General features: G+C 36.1%; 1 long non-coding RNA gene across 1 annotated transcript in view; it reads left to right on the plus strand.

Annotated features, from left to right (window-relative positions):
- The window catches only part of LOC140521050 (uncharacterized), a 48,994-nt gene that overhangs the window by 9,640 nt on the left and 23,006 nt on the right, over positions 1–16,348 (plus strand). Inside the window, exon 2 of the long non-coding RNA XR_011972765.1 lies at positions 14,148–14,269. This is a non-coding gene — a long non-coding RNA (uncharacterized lncRNA). The remainder of the gene's footprint in view (positions 1–14,147; positions 14,270–16,348) is intronic.

The following is a 16,348-nucleotide window of genomic DNA, read 5'->3' on the forward strand; positions in this document are numbered from 1 at the left end:
ATGCAGTTGTGCAGCAAATGATAAAGAGCTATGCAAAATGGGAGATGAGGGAGCCTTTTGGAATTATCTAGAAAAATATTCCAATTACCATAATATTGCTGGTTGGCATTATCATAACATACGTTGTCAAGTCAAATTCTTATTCTGCTGGACAGCTCCACCATCACAGGTGTCTCAAGATCACTGTGCCTAAATTAGACTTTATTATCTTCTCCCATAAACCTACTGCACTTTTTCACTACCTGTGTTTATGGAAGGCATCATTATCCTTACACAGGTTAACCACTATGGAGTTGTCTTCAGCTCTTAATTCCCCATCATACTGTCATCCCCACCTCCATGGCCGATCAATTGCCAAGTCTTTTCAATGCTGAGAGACAGCTCGATACAGTAGAAAGGGCAAGAGATTAGGAGTCTGAGGATCTGGATTCGAATATCACCTCTGACACTTAAGTACTTGTTTTAGGCAAGTCACAACTTTTCTGGGTCTCAATTTTCTTCCATACACAATGAAGGGGTTGGACTAGGTGGCCTGTAAATAAATCTCACTCCCTTACCTCCCATATTCAATCAATTGCCAATCATTACCAATTCTGCTTCTACAACATCTCTTGCATCTGCCTTCTTGCCAGGCCTAGAGGCCTAAGGGCTACCCGAGTCTTACCTTACCTATCGCAGGTCTTCGGCTGGCCAAACTGGATAAACGTATGAGAGAAGAGACTTTCCAGAGTCGAACAAGGGTTAGGCTTTATTCAGGGTCTTGGTTACATGTGCAGGGGGAACTCTTCCTGAGGAGAGAGAAATCTCCCAAGGAGGCAAAGATCTTACAGTAAGAGAATGGAAGTGGAAGTGGAAGAAGGAGAGAGGGGAGAGGGAAGAGAGAAGAGAGGGAAGAGGGGCCTTCTGTCCTCTAAGGGCCCCTCAGCGCTAAGAGCCCTTCAGGTTTTCCTGACCCTACTTAAGCTCTCCGGCCCATAGTTTGCACCTGAATACTGTGCCTGTTAGACAACAATAGGTGTGCTCAGACCCCGGGCCAATCTCGAGGGCGGGGATGCTCTCTCCCAGCACTTTTCCCACGGGAAGAGGCGGAAATGCACGAGATAGCCGGGTCTCACACCTCAATTCCCTGCTGTTCCCTGGGGGGCCTCATGAGAACTCTAAGGTTTAGAAGTCCTCACTTTTACCCACCTGAGACTGTACACATGGAACTGAGCTTACACCCCCAACACCTTCTCTCCACACATACTGAAATTTTAAAAGGTAGCTTTGTCCTAAATCATTTTATTTTACTTTATTTGATTCAATTTCTTTGATGACTATTTGTTTAGTTGCTTACTTGTGTTTCAACATTGTAATGACTTGGTCTTACCCTGAAATATCTTACTAGAATGCTAATGAATCTTTAAAAACTATTCCATACAGGTCAGGACATTTAATTTTAGAAGAATTACCCTACATAAATACCACAGTCTCTGAAGAACTGAAGTTCAAGATCACACAGAGGACAATGGCATAGGCAAGATCAAGCTGCAAAACATTCTAATTGAAGAATTTTACAGGAAAAGTGGCATGAAAGATGTTATTGATTTAAATCAACATGCCTTTATTAAATGTCTACTATGTGCCAGGCACTTTGATAAGCCCTGGAGATAGAAAGAAAGGCAAAAATAGTACTGGCTTTCAAGGAGTTCATCTTCTAATAGGCAGACAACATACAAATAATTATATACAATCAAACTATGCGTAAGACAAACTACTGGAGGTGTATCACAGAGGGAAGGCAAGGCACTAGTATGAAATGAGATGGATAATGATTGTCTTGTGTGAGGAACAGTAAAGACAACAGTGTCACTGGATGATAGGGTATGTGCAAGGGAGTAAAATGTAAGCAGGCTGAAAAGGTAGGAGGAAGTCAGTTTATGAAAGGCTTTAAAAGCCAAATAGAGAATTTTATATTTGATCCTAGAGGAAATAGGGAGCCATTGGAGTTTATTGAATGGGAATAGGCATGGGAAGGTGACACCGTCAGACCTATGCTTTAGGAATATCACTTTGATAATTGAGTAGAGGATGGACTTTAGTGGAGAAAGAGGCAGGGAGACCAACCAGAAGGCTATTGGAATAATTGAAATGTGAGGTAATGTAGGCTGTACCAGTGTGGTGGCAATGTCAGAGGAGAGATGTTGGTAAGAATCAGCAGGACTTCACAACAAATTGTGAGGTGGAGATGAGGGGGGGGTGGTGAGAGAAAGCTAGTTGAGAATAACACCTAGGTTGTGAGCCTTGGGAAACTGGAGGGATGGTGCTACCCTTGATAGTAATAGCGAAATTAGGAAGAGAGGAAGCTCATCAAAGAAATGTATGGCTGGGGGGGGGGGGGGGGGGCGGGGCGGAAGAGAGAGACTGGTCTGATAGTGAGTTGAAAGAGTAATTGATTCATAGGCCACATTTTCCATTTAGTGTCCATGTGTTATTAAGAGAATTAGAAGTCCGCCTTGACTGAACCCTCTGTGGTGGTAATGATGGGAGTGCAGGTTTAGAAGGCACAAATGACTGGAATTTGCATCAATAGAGGCAGTAGCCACCTTGATGAGATTACAGATTCTTTGAAGTAAGGAAGGTACTACTTCTCTTATTTTTATTTCAGGACACTTGAAGAAGTGTTTAGGTACTGGGATTGTATTGTGGGTAGACAATATGGAAACAACTTAAGACATAGTAACAATTTCCATACTTTGTAAAATACTTCTTGCGTATGTGAATGTAAGTAGAGCATATGCTTTGACAAGATGATAAGAAGCCCACTGGTAATATGTGTGGGCAAACATACCTCCATAGGCTAGTGGGTTTTTAAAAAACTTACTTGTTACGTACACAAATATATACATATGTATATGCATTATATATGTATGGACATAATGCTATTAATACCTTTTGCTCTACTCCTAAATTGCCACTTATATAGACAATGACAATCAGAGGATGGTCCAAGATTAGGTTAATTCAGACTATTTAAGTGGCCAGAACAGATAATTTGGTCCAAAAGCTGACACATTCCCCATAGTTGCTACCTCTTAAATGTAACCCACAAAGGTTTTTGTGAATTTCACTCTTCCCCTAGCCTTGTATCATTTAAAGTAAAAATTGAATTGAAGCCCCTTTATTTGGTTCCACCCATAAATAACTTTAATTATTCCTTTAGCATTAAGGTTACATAGTTTTAAGACAGAAAAATTTGCATTCTGCAAGATGGCTTGGATCTACATAATTTAGATTCTCTAGCCCACCATTCTCTGGTGGTGATAGAAAAGGAATTTTCCAAGAAAAGGCCAAAGAGAAACTAATTTGTCTCATATTGCTTCTGTTCTTTTGTTCTTTCAGAATCTAAAATTAACCAACATCTGCAGTGTCAACAGGGACTCCATATGTCATTCAAATTCACATTCTTCCCCAAATTGCATTTGAGGCAATGCAATCTGGTTGGAACTCTGAAAGAAGCAAAAATACTAGCATGAATTTATTGAAAAACTGACCATTAAAATCAGTGAAGAAAATGCCCTATGCAACTTCATTGCATTGTATATGGTACCTAGTAAAGAAAACAGCACAGAGTTTTCTGGCATTCAATGACAGAAACTACAAATCAAACTTGCATATGTTTTAGTTTGTATAAAGGTGAAAAGCAGGTTTGCAGAATTTGATGGATTTCATATGCACAATGTTATTAGCAAAAGATTTACTCAGAGATTCATTTGATTTCTCTTATGACTTCTTATTGTACTTAACCAGTTGACTTCCTATGCCTGGATTTTTTCTTGTAAAGCTGCACCTCATAAATCCTTCTCTTTCATGACATTATGTAGACCAAACTCAAGGCTGTTTTCTGTAGAGAATTCAGTGACAAAGTTTTTGTGCATAAGATCTTCCAATTAAGAGTGTGTTCCTCAAAATAACAAATTACATTTTGCTTCTATATGTCTTGAACCATTTCCTTTGTATTCTAAATTTTCATTTCTTAAAGTATATACATCACAGCTTCCACTGAGAATTCCTGACACAATGAGAAGTTGCTTGAACTTAAAGAATTTGTCAGGAAGATAATTCATGAATTATTCCCATCAGATTTGAAAGGACTCAAATAGCTTTTTTTTTACAAGCATCAGCAAACTTACTATTTATCAACAAGTCATAGAAATTTCTATTAATGTAGTTTTAGTAACTAAAACTGAAGAATAACTCAGTGATTTCCATTTCTAGGATTTTTTTTACCAAAAATATTATAAATACTCAAGTCATTGTATCAGAGTGTAATAGCATTGTGAGGTACTTTATGAAAAAGGTATTGACTCTCAAAAATGATGAGCAGTTTTCAACAATAGACAGTGATGACTCCAATAAGAAGGGCTTTGAGAATAAACTCAGAAAGAGTGGTTGACAACAGGAAGGAAAAGCCTGAAAACATTTATTAAGAGTTGATGTAGATCCTAGTGGTTATTTGAGAAAGTATAGTGAGTTAGAGAGGAGAAAATGTGAATTTTGTAGAGGGAGTGGTAAAAAGATTGTGTGAAACAGAAAACCTGCATAAAGACTGCATAAACTTTGGAAGGTCCTGATTTTTTTTCCTTCAGGTTATTTTGCCTTTACCTTTTCTTAAATCAACTTCAAAGTTTGGTAGGATATAAATAGGCCGTGTCTTAGTGCTTTATCCACTCCATGAGGAGGAAAAGGGAAAGTATTTCATCTTTGATGAGGTTGTAGAAAGAATGTTTCAGGCATAAACACACTTGGATATGGGAGTGATTAAGAGACTTAGGGAGAAGAAATAAGATGTACTCAGTCAGAGATGACCGGAATAATGAAAGGACATGAAGGAAGAGATAGAGAATGGAGATAGGGGAGCCCTGAAATTGAGAGGAAGTTTAAGTCTGACTCAGGAAAGCAGTAAGAATTCCACCAGTGTGGACACTGGAACTGACTTTGTCAGTGGCATTCTGAACTGATTGGATTGAAGAGGGATGTAAATTGGGGACAGCAGAGAAGAGAGGCTTTTGAGTTGAGAAAGGAAGTAAGTGGCTAAGACACAAGCAACAGCTTCCCTATCCAGAGTGTATTCAATATGGTGTTTTCTCACTGTGAAGTCATTGTTCTTTTTTCTTTTACAAGAAGCTCTGACCTTCAAGGCTTAGGTTTGTCAAGTTTCAAAATGATTTATTCAGTGAATGAGGTACAGAGATCCTAGCTTGATAATCATTTTTAGCAATGACTTCAGCACCAATCAGTCAAAATTGGAATTCCCAATTCACACACTTGCAAACCACAAAACTCACCTCTTTGTCCTGAAACCAAGCAATACTGTCCCTCCTGGCTGTTCTGCTGCTGATTAATGGGTTGTGCAGAAAAATGTTTGAAGAGCCATTACAGTCACCTCCCTTCACTCTCACAAAGCACAACATATCTCTGCCAGATTGGCTGAAACATGTGTAGTTGATCATTTCAAACCATTCTGGCCAATACCTGCATGGTCTGGCTAAACTATAACACAAGAAAGTACATGCCGTTCTCTTGGAAGTACTACTTAAAAAGAATAGCATAGAGAGTTTGACTGTGCCTATATCACAGAAAATAAATGGAAAATTCAGTATGGACCTGTCTGGCCAACATGGATATCTCGTTTACTCACTAATAATTTTAATGTTTATTCTGTGTTCATTTATGTTTTCAATCATGTGTATCTGATCAGCTGAGTAGGCATATTGAAATACAAATATTAGAACTCTGTCTTTTTTTCCTGCTTGGGGGAGTAACTAATCAATTAACATTTTGGTAGTCTTTTGAGGTTTATAAAACACTTTCCTTCTCACAACTTTGTGAGACAGGAGGTGAAAGTACAATCAATCACCCGATTGTACAGATGCCCGGTGCTGACCCCTCCTCTATCTGTGGTCTCTTTTAATTATAGTGTGAATTTTGAGTTTTTGTTTTCTATTTAATTACTATGTGATCTCCTTGAGCCTTGGTTTTTTATTTGTATCACCCATAGGAAACACAACAAATGCTTTTCCATTCCATTCTATTCTCTCTCTCTCTCTCTCTCTCTTTCTCTCTCGCTCTTTCTCTCTGTGTCTCTCTCTGTATGTATATATATGTACATATACATATATATATATATATATATATATATATATATATATATATATATATATATATATATATATATATAAAATGTTTGTATCAGAGTCTCAAGAAACAGAGGACCTGGGTACACTTGAGGGAATTTTCTCATTTGTCTTGGCTCATAGCCAAAGAAATCTGAGAAAATGAATTCATGGTACCTCTACTTGAAAACATGGAGTTCATTAAATTTCATTGAAAGAAGGAAAAGAAGCAGAAATATTTGAATGAGCATCTATGGTTCAAACTTGTATGCAGATTTCTAAAGTCACTTGCACTTCTGAGGATGAGGGAGGTTTCTTTGTCAGAGTTCTGTTCCTTCCCTGATCCTTGTCTTGTCCTGCTGAGCAAAGTGTGAAGCTCACTTTGTAATGTTTTACTTCCCTGTCTCGGTATTCTAGATGTTCCTTATGCTGCTTCTCAGCTCTGTAGTTGTACTAGCATGGCCAGGCTATCAGTTTCTCAGATAAAATGAGGACAAATCTCATCTTTCTGTGCCATCTCTCCCCCCAAAAGAAAGGAAAACCCGTCCAAGTGCTGCTCTCTTCCCTGGGTGCCATTTTTACCCTAAGGGGCTTTCTCTTTTTAGCTTTTCCTTCCTACCAGCTACCAATCCCCCAGTGCCACCCATCATAAATGCATATACTTTGGTGGAAGTGGGGAATGGAGCACCTCACAAGTTACACAAGAAAGAGACCTTGGAAGTCATGTACTACAACCCACAAATGAGGAAACGGAAGCTCAGGGAGAACCTAAACTCCAAAGGACATCCAAGCATGCAGACTCGCAGGAGCAGAGTTAAGATCCAAACTCAGATCCTCGGGTCCTAAATCCAACACTTTTTCTACTATTTTACAGTGCCTGCCATTATTTTCTCCATTTCCCTAGGCAGGAAAAAAGGAGGAAGGGAAAATATCAGCACACTGGATACATGTAAACAACCACCTTGTAGTGTCTGACAGGTGAAAAGAGACTCAGGGAGGCAAGAGAAGAAGGTGACTATTCTTGTCAGTAATCAAAAGATCAGAGAGACAAATACATATTTACACTCTTCTTAAAATGCTGTCCTACTCCTCTCAATTGCCAAAGCAAAATGGGTGCCACACTTCCTCCTTCTTTGTATACAAAGTCTTTTTCTGTGCCTTTCTTTCAAAGATGCCTTTGATGTTGATTTTAGCCTAATTTTACAGGTACAGATGGAATGTTGGTCCCGAGAAAAGTTGCCTCAGGTTCTAGGAACTCTATGGATCAGTACCTACTAAAAACTGTAGCTGATGAGCCTCTGCTGATCTTTACTTTTACCAGCCAGCCAGAAGATACATTAGTTCAAAGCAAAATACATTTACTAGATAAGGATAACATAAAAAGTCACAATAAAAAATTTTCCCCATAGCTGAGATTTATACTCTCACATGAGTTACCACACCACTAGTAGGGAAGGGCTTGTACTCAGAGAACACATGTGACCAGGGAACATGCAAAGAGGACAAAATGGGCCAGTGTACACCTGTGGAAGGCACCCACGTAGAAGATATGTTTGACTAAGGCAACTCATACTTCTAACTCTACAGGATTGCTGTTGTACTTTAATGGTGTTATCGTGCTATACTTTGCTGGGTATCTCAACTCTAATAGTCCTGTGATTGCCAGATTTCTTCTCTCTGGAACTATCTTCCATGTTTCAGATTTTCAGGACTACCTGCTAAGGTATAATAATACAGGCTAGTAGCTTTTTAAGTATATAGCTGAGGCCAGGAATTCCCAAACCTAATTAAGGGGAACCAACAAAAGCCAGCCATAATACACTGGGCTAAGATTATTTATTATTTTAACTGCTTGTGTTTGGTCCTAATTTAAAGTCTACAGAACCAGATGACTATCTGACTTAAGGTTAAAAAATTCCTTTAAATAAAGGATTCTTAACATTTTTTGTGTGTGCATCATGGATTCCTTTAGAAGTCTCTTTAAGCCTTGAATCTGCCCCTCTTCCCTGCATTTTTTTTTTTTCTGGGACTGGGTCTCCACATCTCACCAAGACTGGAAGTGAAGTGACCACTTACAGGCCTGATCCCACTGCTAATGGTCATGGAAGCTTTAACCTGATCCATTTCTTTTTCTCTTCTTAAGCAGCCTGATAGCACCCTGCTCCCAGGAGTTTACCACATTGGTGCTGCACTTAATGTGAATATCCAATCAACTTTAGCCCTACTACACAACATACGATTCATGAATTTAAGAGATCTATCAGCCTCGGTCTTCCCCTGATAGTAGGGATTACAAGTGTGTACCACCATGCCCAGTTATGAATTCAATCTCAGAACTTTTTTTTAATTGAAGGAAATGCTAAATATATTTAGTGAAAATAAAGATGTAATTTCACCCCCCATCCAAGTGCATTGATCTCCTAAAATCTACCCACAGATTCCAACTTAAGAGCCTCTGCTTAAACACTCTCTTCACCCCTGATGGGTACTCTTCTCTCCCCAAAATTCATTGCAGACACTCTTCCCCCCAAAACCCACCAGAAACTTTTTGGAGACTGGGTCTAAGAAGCCTCCACCATTATCAAAACACTAATATCATGCAGATGAACCTGAACAAGACTATTTTAAAAACTGCTAGTAAAACAAAATAGCAATCTGGCAGAAAGTAGGTGTAGGCCAGCATCTCACACCATAGACTAAGATAGGCTCCAAATTATTATATAGGAATGTAATATAATACTATTGTGCCATTAGAGAAGAAATGGTATTACTCCTTCTCAGGGATATCCCTAATACCCCAAGGTAAGAACATGTAGCCAGATTAGTATGGGCTATACCATCTTTGACTTCCCTGGTTTATTTGTCAATAGAGCTTCATATGTTTTTAATTGATTAGGCATAAGTAGCCTTCATGATTGGAAAACTTCAAAGGGTAAAATCCTTGATAGAAAAGTAAAGTGCAAAGATTTAAGACTAAGTTCCATCATTCATTTTTTCATTCAACAAGCATTTATTAAGTGCATAAAATGTGCTAGATCATGAGGATAATACAAACTTACCTCCTGGAACTTATTTATAATTTAATAAGGAAATAAGACATAAACACATAACTAAAATGCAATGATACATTGGTGCATAAATTAAAAGGGTAAAGTAAAATAATTAAATCTATTGACACATAATAATTACAATCTTTACATTAAAAAAATTCTGAACTTAAAAAAATTCAAATAAAATTAGCATTTCCTTATATATAGTAAAAAGAATAGGGTTGTGCATGAAAGTATAGATCTATTGCTTTTCTTCCAAATATATAATAAATTATAAATATATATATCACAAAGTTATTCTACGTGTATGTAATCCTTTCTGAATTTCCTTCCATTTCCTTCTGTGCATTTTTAAAAAATTATGCTTCAATGATGTTCTTTTCTTTCTTTACCTTTTTCTATTTTGATAAATTATTTCTATCCTTCCTCCTTCTCTTCCCACAATCACCCCCACTGGGGTGTAAACAAACAAGGAAAAAAACTCTTGCAATATATACACAGAGTCAAGAAAAACAAATTCTCAGATTGGCCATATGCAAATTTATGTTACATAATCTTAACTCTGCTCTCACTGTAGCAAGGTAGTCCTTTTATGCCTCACTAATTTGCTCACTATATGGTTCATCACAGTGACTTTTCAAAACTTTTTCATCCCTCCTCAAAGTTGCCATGGTTTCCCCTTTTGCCCACCCTTTCAGTTTAGAACTTTACCTTATATTTCACTGAAAAAAATACAAGCCATTTGCCAACTTCATATGTCCTCCTGTCATCCAGATGCCTTCTACCCTATATCACATGAAGAGATAGTGAGAGAGTGGGGGTGATAAAGAAGGTAATCTGCTGGAGAAGACAGAATGGAATGGGATCACTTAAACATGTAAAGAAGATCTTTTACTTTGGCAAGGAGAAGTACCACCTTGAGTCAATAAAAACAAACAAAAAAAAGCCCACCAGAGATGTGCAAGTGAGCAACTGAAGAGTGCTGCAATTAAATAGACAGGTAGATGGATAGATAGATAGATAGAAAGATAGAAATAGCAAATTCAATGAAGGATTAGTTATAAGGAAAACAAACTCTAAGCTTAGAGTGGAGAATTCTGAAGAGGGTTGTAGAAAGAAGGAAAGAAGAAAGGAAGGAAGGAAGGAAGAAAGAAAGAAAAAGAAAGAAAGAAAGGAAGGAAGGAAGGAAGGAAGGAAGGAAGGAAGGAAGGAAGGAAGGAAGGAAGGAAGGAAGGAAGGAAGACAAAGAAAGAGAAAGAAAGAATCTGCAACTTGAGTCTGGGTGAGGGAGAGAGAAGACAGTCAGCCATAGAGCACTTTTACTTGGCACATTTTCCCGCTACTATCTTCTTCTTCTTTTAAAGATGGGGCAGGGAGGGAAGAAAGGGGGGAGAGTATAAAAGAATAGGATGGAGGGAAGTACAAAACCAATCATTGTAACTGTAAATGGGAATGGGAGGGATTCACCTATAAAATGGGAGTGGAGAGCAGAATGGAGTAGAAAGCAGAATCTAAAAATATATTGCTCACCACAAACATGCTTGAAACATAAGAAGAAGTTTTGAGCTGAACTCAAAGAGGTAATAATTATGATTTCAGATAAGGGCAAGGCAACAAAAAAAATAGACTTGATTAAAACACACAAAAAGGTAAACTGTTTTGCTGAAAAGTATCGTATAGAATGAATTAATATCAGTACTTAATATATATGAACAGAATAGCATAGCATCTAAATACTTAAAGGAAAATTTAAATGAGTTATAGGGAGAAATGACAAATAATATTGAGGACCTCAATGTAGCCCTTTTAGACCTAATTTTAAAAGTGAAGAACAAGGAAATTGAGGACCTGAATAGGATTGTAAAAAAGTTAAACAAGCCTCTGGTGAGTGTTAAATGGGAACAGAAATGAATATACCTATTTCTCAACTGTGCATAGCACCTTTACAAAAATTAACTATTAGGTCATAAAAACCTCACAATGAAGTACAGAAAAGCAAAAATATTAAACACAAATTTTACTTATAGGAGACAGTAAAATTTTATTCAACATAGGAGCACTGAAGAAAGAATTAAATAACAACAATAAAAATCAAATGAATCAAAGAATATATGATATTCTGTAATTTTATTACAGAAAATGACAACAATGAAATAACCTACCAACATTTTTGGGATGCTGCCAAAGCAGCTCAATGGTGAAATATTATAACTCTAAAGACTTTCATCAACAGGAGAGAAAGAATAGATCAACATATTGGCATGTAGCTAATTAAAAACCTAGAAAAATAAGAAATGACAAAAATTAATAATAAAACCAAAATTCTAAGAAATAAAGTGGAAAACAAAAATTATTAGTATGACAAATAAAAGTAGGGAGTTTTTGGGGGGGAGGGAAAATAAAATAGATAAATCATTAGCTAATTTGCTTATTTTTTTTTTTTTTACAAAAAGGGAAACACCAAGTCAACATTATCAAAAATTAAAAGAATTCACAAAAAATGAAAAAGAAATAAAAGAAATTAGAAACTATTTTTGCTTGAATGTCAATAAAATGAAACACATATAAAATAGATGAATCTTTACAAAAATACAAACCTCCTAGATTAACAGAGCAAGAAATAGAGAACTTAAGTAACCCACTCTCAGAAAAGAAAGTGAACAAGCCATAAATGAACTCCCCGATCAAAAAACGCCAAGACTAGATTGATTTAGAAGTGAATTCTTTCAGACATTTAGAGAATACTTAATTCTAGTACTACAGAAGCTATTTGAGAAAATGGGAGAAAAAGGAGTCCTATTAAATTACCCCTACAAAACTCCAAAAATAGTGTTGACGCCTAAAGCATAAAGAGTCAAAACAGAAAGGGAAAAATACAAATCAAAATCTTTAATCAGTATTGAAGGAAAAATTTTTAAGTAAAATTTTAGCAAGGAGACTACAATAATATATCATAAAGGTTATGCATTGTGAACAGGTTGATTCTAAACTAGGAATGCAAGGTTGATTCAATATTGGGAAAACTATAAACATAATTGATTGTATTAATAATAAGAACAACAAATATAATATTATTATCTCTATAGATATAGAAAATACTTTTAACAACATGCAAACATCCTTTCCTGTTTAAAAGAAACAAACTAGAAGGCATGGATATAATTGGATCTTTTCTTAGTATAAGTGCTATCTGTCTAAAACCAAGAGCCAACATTATCTATAATGGAGACAAATTAGAGACCTTTCCAATAAGATCAAGGATAAAGCTAGGCTATTCATATCACCATTACTATTCAATACAGTGCTAGAAAAGCTAACTATAGCAAAAAGTCAAGAAAAAGAAATTGAAAGAATAAGCATAGGCAAAGAGAAAATACAATTATTGCTTTTTGCAGTTGACACAATGTTTTGCTTAAAGAATCCTAGAGAATCAATTAAAAATTAATTGAAACAATTCATAATTTCAGCAGTTGAAGGATATAATAAACAGATATACACCACCCACATTTCTATATATTTCCAACAAAAGCCATCAAAAAGAGGTAAAAGAAGAAATTCCATTTAAAATAACTACAGAAAATATGAAATACTTGGGTGACTACCTGCCATGAAATACACAGGAACCATAAGAATATAACTTCAAAATATTCTTTAAACAAATAAAGACATCTAAATAATTGAAGAAATGATCATTGTTCATAGATACAGTGAACCAATACAGTAAAAATGATAATACCACCCAAATTAATTTACTTATTCAGTGTCATTCCAATAAACATGGCAAAGGGTTATTTTGTAGAAGTTGGAAAAATAGTAACAAAATTTATCAGAAATAACAAAAGGTCAAGAATCTCCAGGTCAAAAAAAAATGTAGAAAGGAAGAGGGTTTGGCAGTTTCAGGTCTCAAAGTTAGGATAAAACAATCATCAAAACAAGTTGGTACTGGTTACTTAATAGAAAGGTTGAGCCATGAAATAGATTAGGTATATGATGCACATGAACAAATGAGCACAGTAGACTATTAAAAAAAAAACAAAACCAAACTCAAACTACCGGCTAGTTCTGTAAAAGCTCACTATTTGACAAAAATTGTTGGAAAAATTGGAAACTGGTCTGGCAAAAATTAGGTACACACCAACATCTCACACCATATATATATATATATATATATATATATATATATATATATATATTTCTATGTGTGTTTATATATATACATATATATATATGTGTGTGTGTATATGTATTTCATATACCTCCAAGGGTACATGACAGATATAAAAGTGACATCATAAACAAGTCAGAGAAGCAAGGAGGAAATTACCTGTGAGATTTATAAATAAGAGAAGAGTTTGTGACCAAACAAGAGATAGATAAGATCACAGAAAGTAAGATGGACAATTTTAATTACATAAAATTTAAAAGTTTTTGTGCTTTTTGCACAAGGAAATCAAAGCAGTTAATACTAGAAGAGAAGCGTGTAAAGTTTCTGTGATAAAGTTCTTGTTTCTAAGAGATAGAGGAAACTGATTCAAACTTAAAAGAATAAAAGCTGTTCCTCAATAGATAAATGATTAAAGGACATGAATTTTCAAAGGAAGAAATCATAACCATATAAAAATGTTCTAAATCATTAATAATTAGAGAAATACATATTAAACCAACCACACCATCAGATTGGCAAAATTGACTGAAAAGGAAACTGAAAAAATACCTGAGGGACTAATAGAAAATAGCTATATTAATGCACCATTGGTGGAGCGGTAGCCTGGCCCGGCTTTTCTGGAAATTATGAACTATGTTCTAAAAGTTATCAAACAGTGCAAACTTTTTCACCCAGTGATACCACTAATAGATCTAGATCCCAAAGAGATTAAGGAAAGAGAAAAAGGGCCCATAGAAAATATTTATAGAAGCTATTTTTTTTTCCTTTTTTTTGCAGTGGCAAAGAACTGGGAACTAGACTTAGTCCATCAATTGGGGAATGGCTGAATATGAATGCTACAGAATACTAACCTGGGAAAACTTGTATGAATTGGTGCAGAGTGAAGTGAGGAAAACTAGGTAAGCAATATATATGATAATAACTATATTGTAAAGACAAACAGGTTTGAAAGAATTAGGAACTCTGGCCAACCCATTGATCAACTATGATTCCAAAAGATATATGATAAAATATGCTACCCATCTCCTGATAAAAAGGTGCAGATTGAGACTTAAAAAAAACAAAACAAAACATGGTCAATGTAGGAATTTGTTTTGCTTGGTGATATTTATAAAGGACTTTTTCCCCCTCAATGAGAGAGGAAAAGTAGAAAAGAATAGAAGTCATATTTTTGTTAATTGAAAAAAGAAGGAAGTGAAGAAAGGTAGTACAATACAGGCTAGAGAAAAGGTAGCTGTGAAAAGAAACTAAATAAAAAGTTTATAAAGTATGAATTAAGGTCTGGAAGATTCTCAGATTTCTTTCGTGTGTGTGCACAAGAATGCATCAAGGGAAAACAGCATCAAAGGATTAAGCTGAGAAGTTCCCCCAAACAATCTTATAAGATTATAGTGTGTGGACTATTTTTAGTTGTTGATCAAATTGAAGAATTCCTCCCAAAAATTAAGTACAGGGTATGGTCTATTGTTTGAAGGCAGTTGATGTGATATTGGAAACTACTGGTGATTGACTCCCTGAGGTTGAGCCACTCTTCTTCATGGCTTATAAAAAGCACCCTGGTTCATCTTTCTAGGGTTGGCTGCCAGTTCCTCCAATACAAGCCTTTACTACACTGGATACCACGTAGCACCCATCTCTGACATTCTGGATTTGGGGATCTGAACTTGGCTCTCCTCATTCTTCCTTTCTCTCCCTCTTGCCTTAGTTACAATTTCAGTTAATAAATTAAGTCAAATAAACAATAAAATAATAAACCTGATAAAGAAGATCATTTTCAACTGAAAAAGAATCTTCAATGTCAAGCTGAAGGTAGTAAGTAATAAAGAGTTTAAAATAAGGCAAATTGCATATGCCCTATAAATATTTCTTTAAAATATTGTGGGTTTGCCATCTACATTACAGGTGGCATATAGTCCCATTAAAGGTGACAATGTTTTGCCTCATTAATTTCTAAAGTTTTCCCAGGAAGTGTGATAGGCTTCGCCAAAAGCCAATGATCCAATGGATCTTTTCTTGCCTTTCTTTCACTTCTGCATGGAGCCCAATGAGCTACTTTTTAAAAGACAGGAACCACCCTGGAAGTTCTTTGGAGAAAAATGCTTTGTAAACACAAGATACTCTCTTAAGAACAATTGTGTTCTTCCATGTCTTCAACGGACTCTCTTTTGTCATGGTATTGCTATCTTATTTAGTTCAGATAACACCTAGAAAATGGGAACACATTTCTCTTGGTAGACCTCTGGAGCTGTGAACTGAGAATATCCCTTCAGAAACTGGGCATCAGAAATTATTGGAATAAGTTGTGTCCCAGTTGAGACAGTTGAATGCTTGTGAACCTCCAGTTCAAGCCAGCTTGTTCCATAAGAATAATTGCGTTTTGTCTCTTGTATGAAGTTGACTGGGCTTTGCCAAGGACTTCTTTTAAAGTTCAACAGTTGCAATTGCCAAAGGAACCCTTGCTTTTGTCAACCTTGTTTAAGCTACAAAATTTCTTAAAACGAACTGAATTGCTCTCCTCCTATGAAGAGAGAACAAGTCTCTTTTTTAGCTGATCTACTTCTCTTTGAGTGACTTCTTGGGCACTGGAACTTAAGTCTTAGGGGTTCATGTTTTTAATATGGTCCTTTGTTTTGAACTGAAAAAGGGTGGTAGGGCCTTATAAAAAAAGAAGTAAAACTATGGTCCTTGTTCTCATTTATAGCAAGGAGACTAGCAAAAGACACCACTCAGTTTCATCCATAAAAGCAATATAATTTGAATTCTGGAAAATGTATGCTGTATCCTTCAGTATTTTCTGTCCTGCCAGAAGATGTATGGCAACTGGTTCTCTGAAGTTGTTCCCTTTTTCCTCTTGGCTACTCAAATTATCAGATGCAAGGTCTGGCATGAGGCTATGATGCACACAGGTACTAACTTCCCTTAAAAACTGCTCAAATTTGAACTGCAGACCTCTGGAAGTGAAAGTTTGGCTCAAAGCT

Source organism: Notamacropus eugenii, chromosome 1 (genome assembly GCF_028372415.1).
Source record: "Notamacropus eugenii isolate mMacEug1 chromosome 1, mMacEug1.pri_v2, whole genome shotgun sequence".
Taxonomy (NCBI): domain Eukaryota; kingdom Metazoa; phylum Chordata; class Mammalia; order Diprotodontia; family Macropodidae; genus Notamacropus; species Notamacropus eugenii.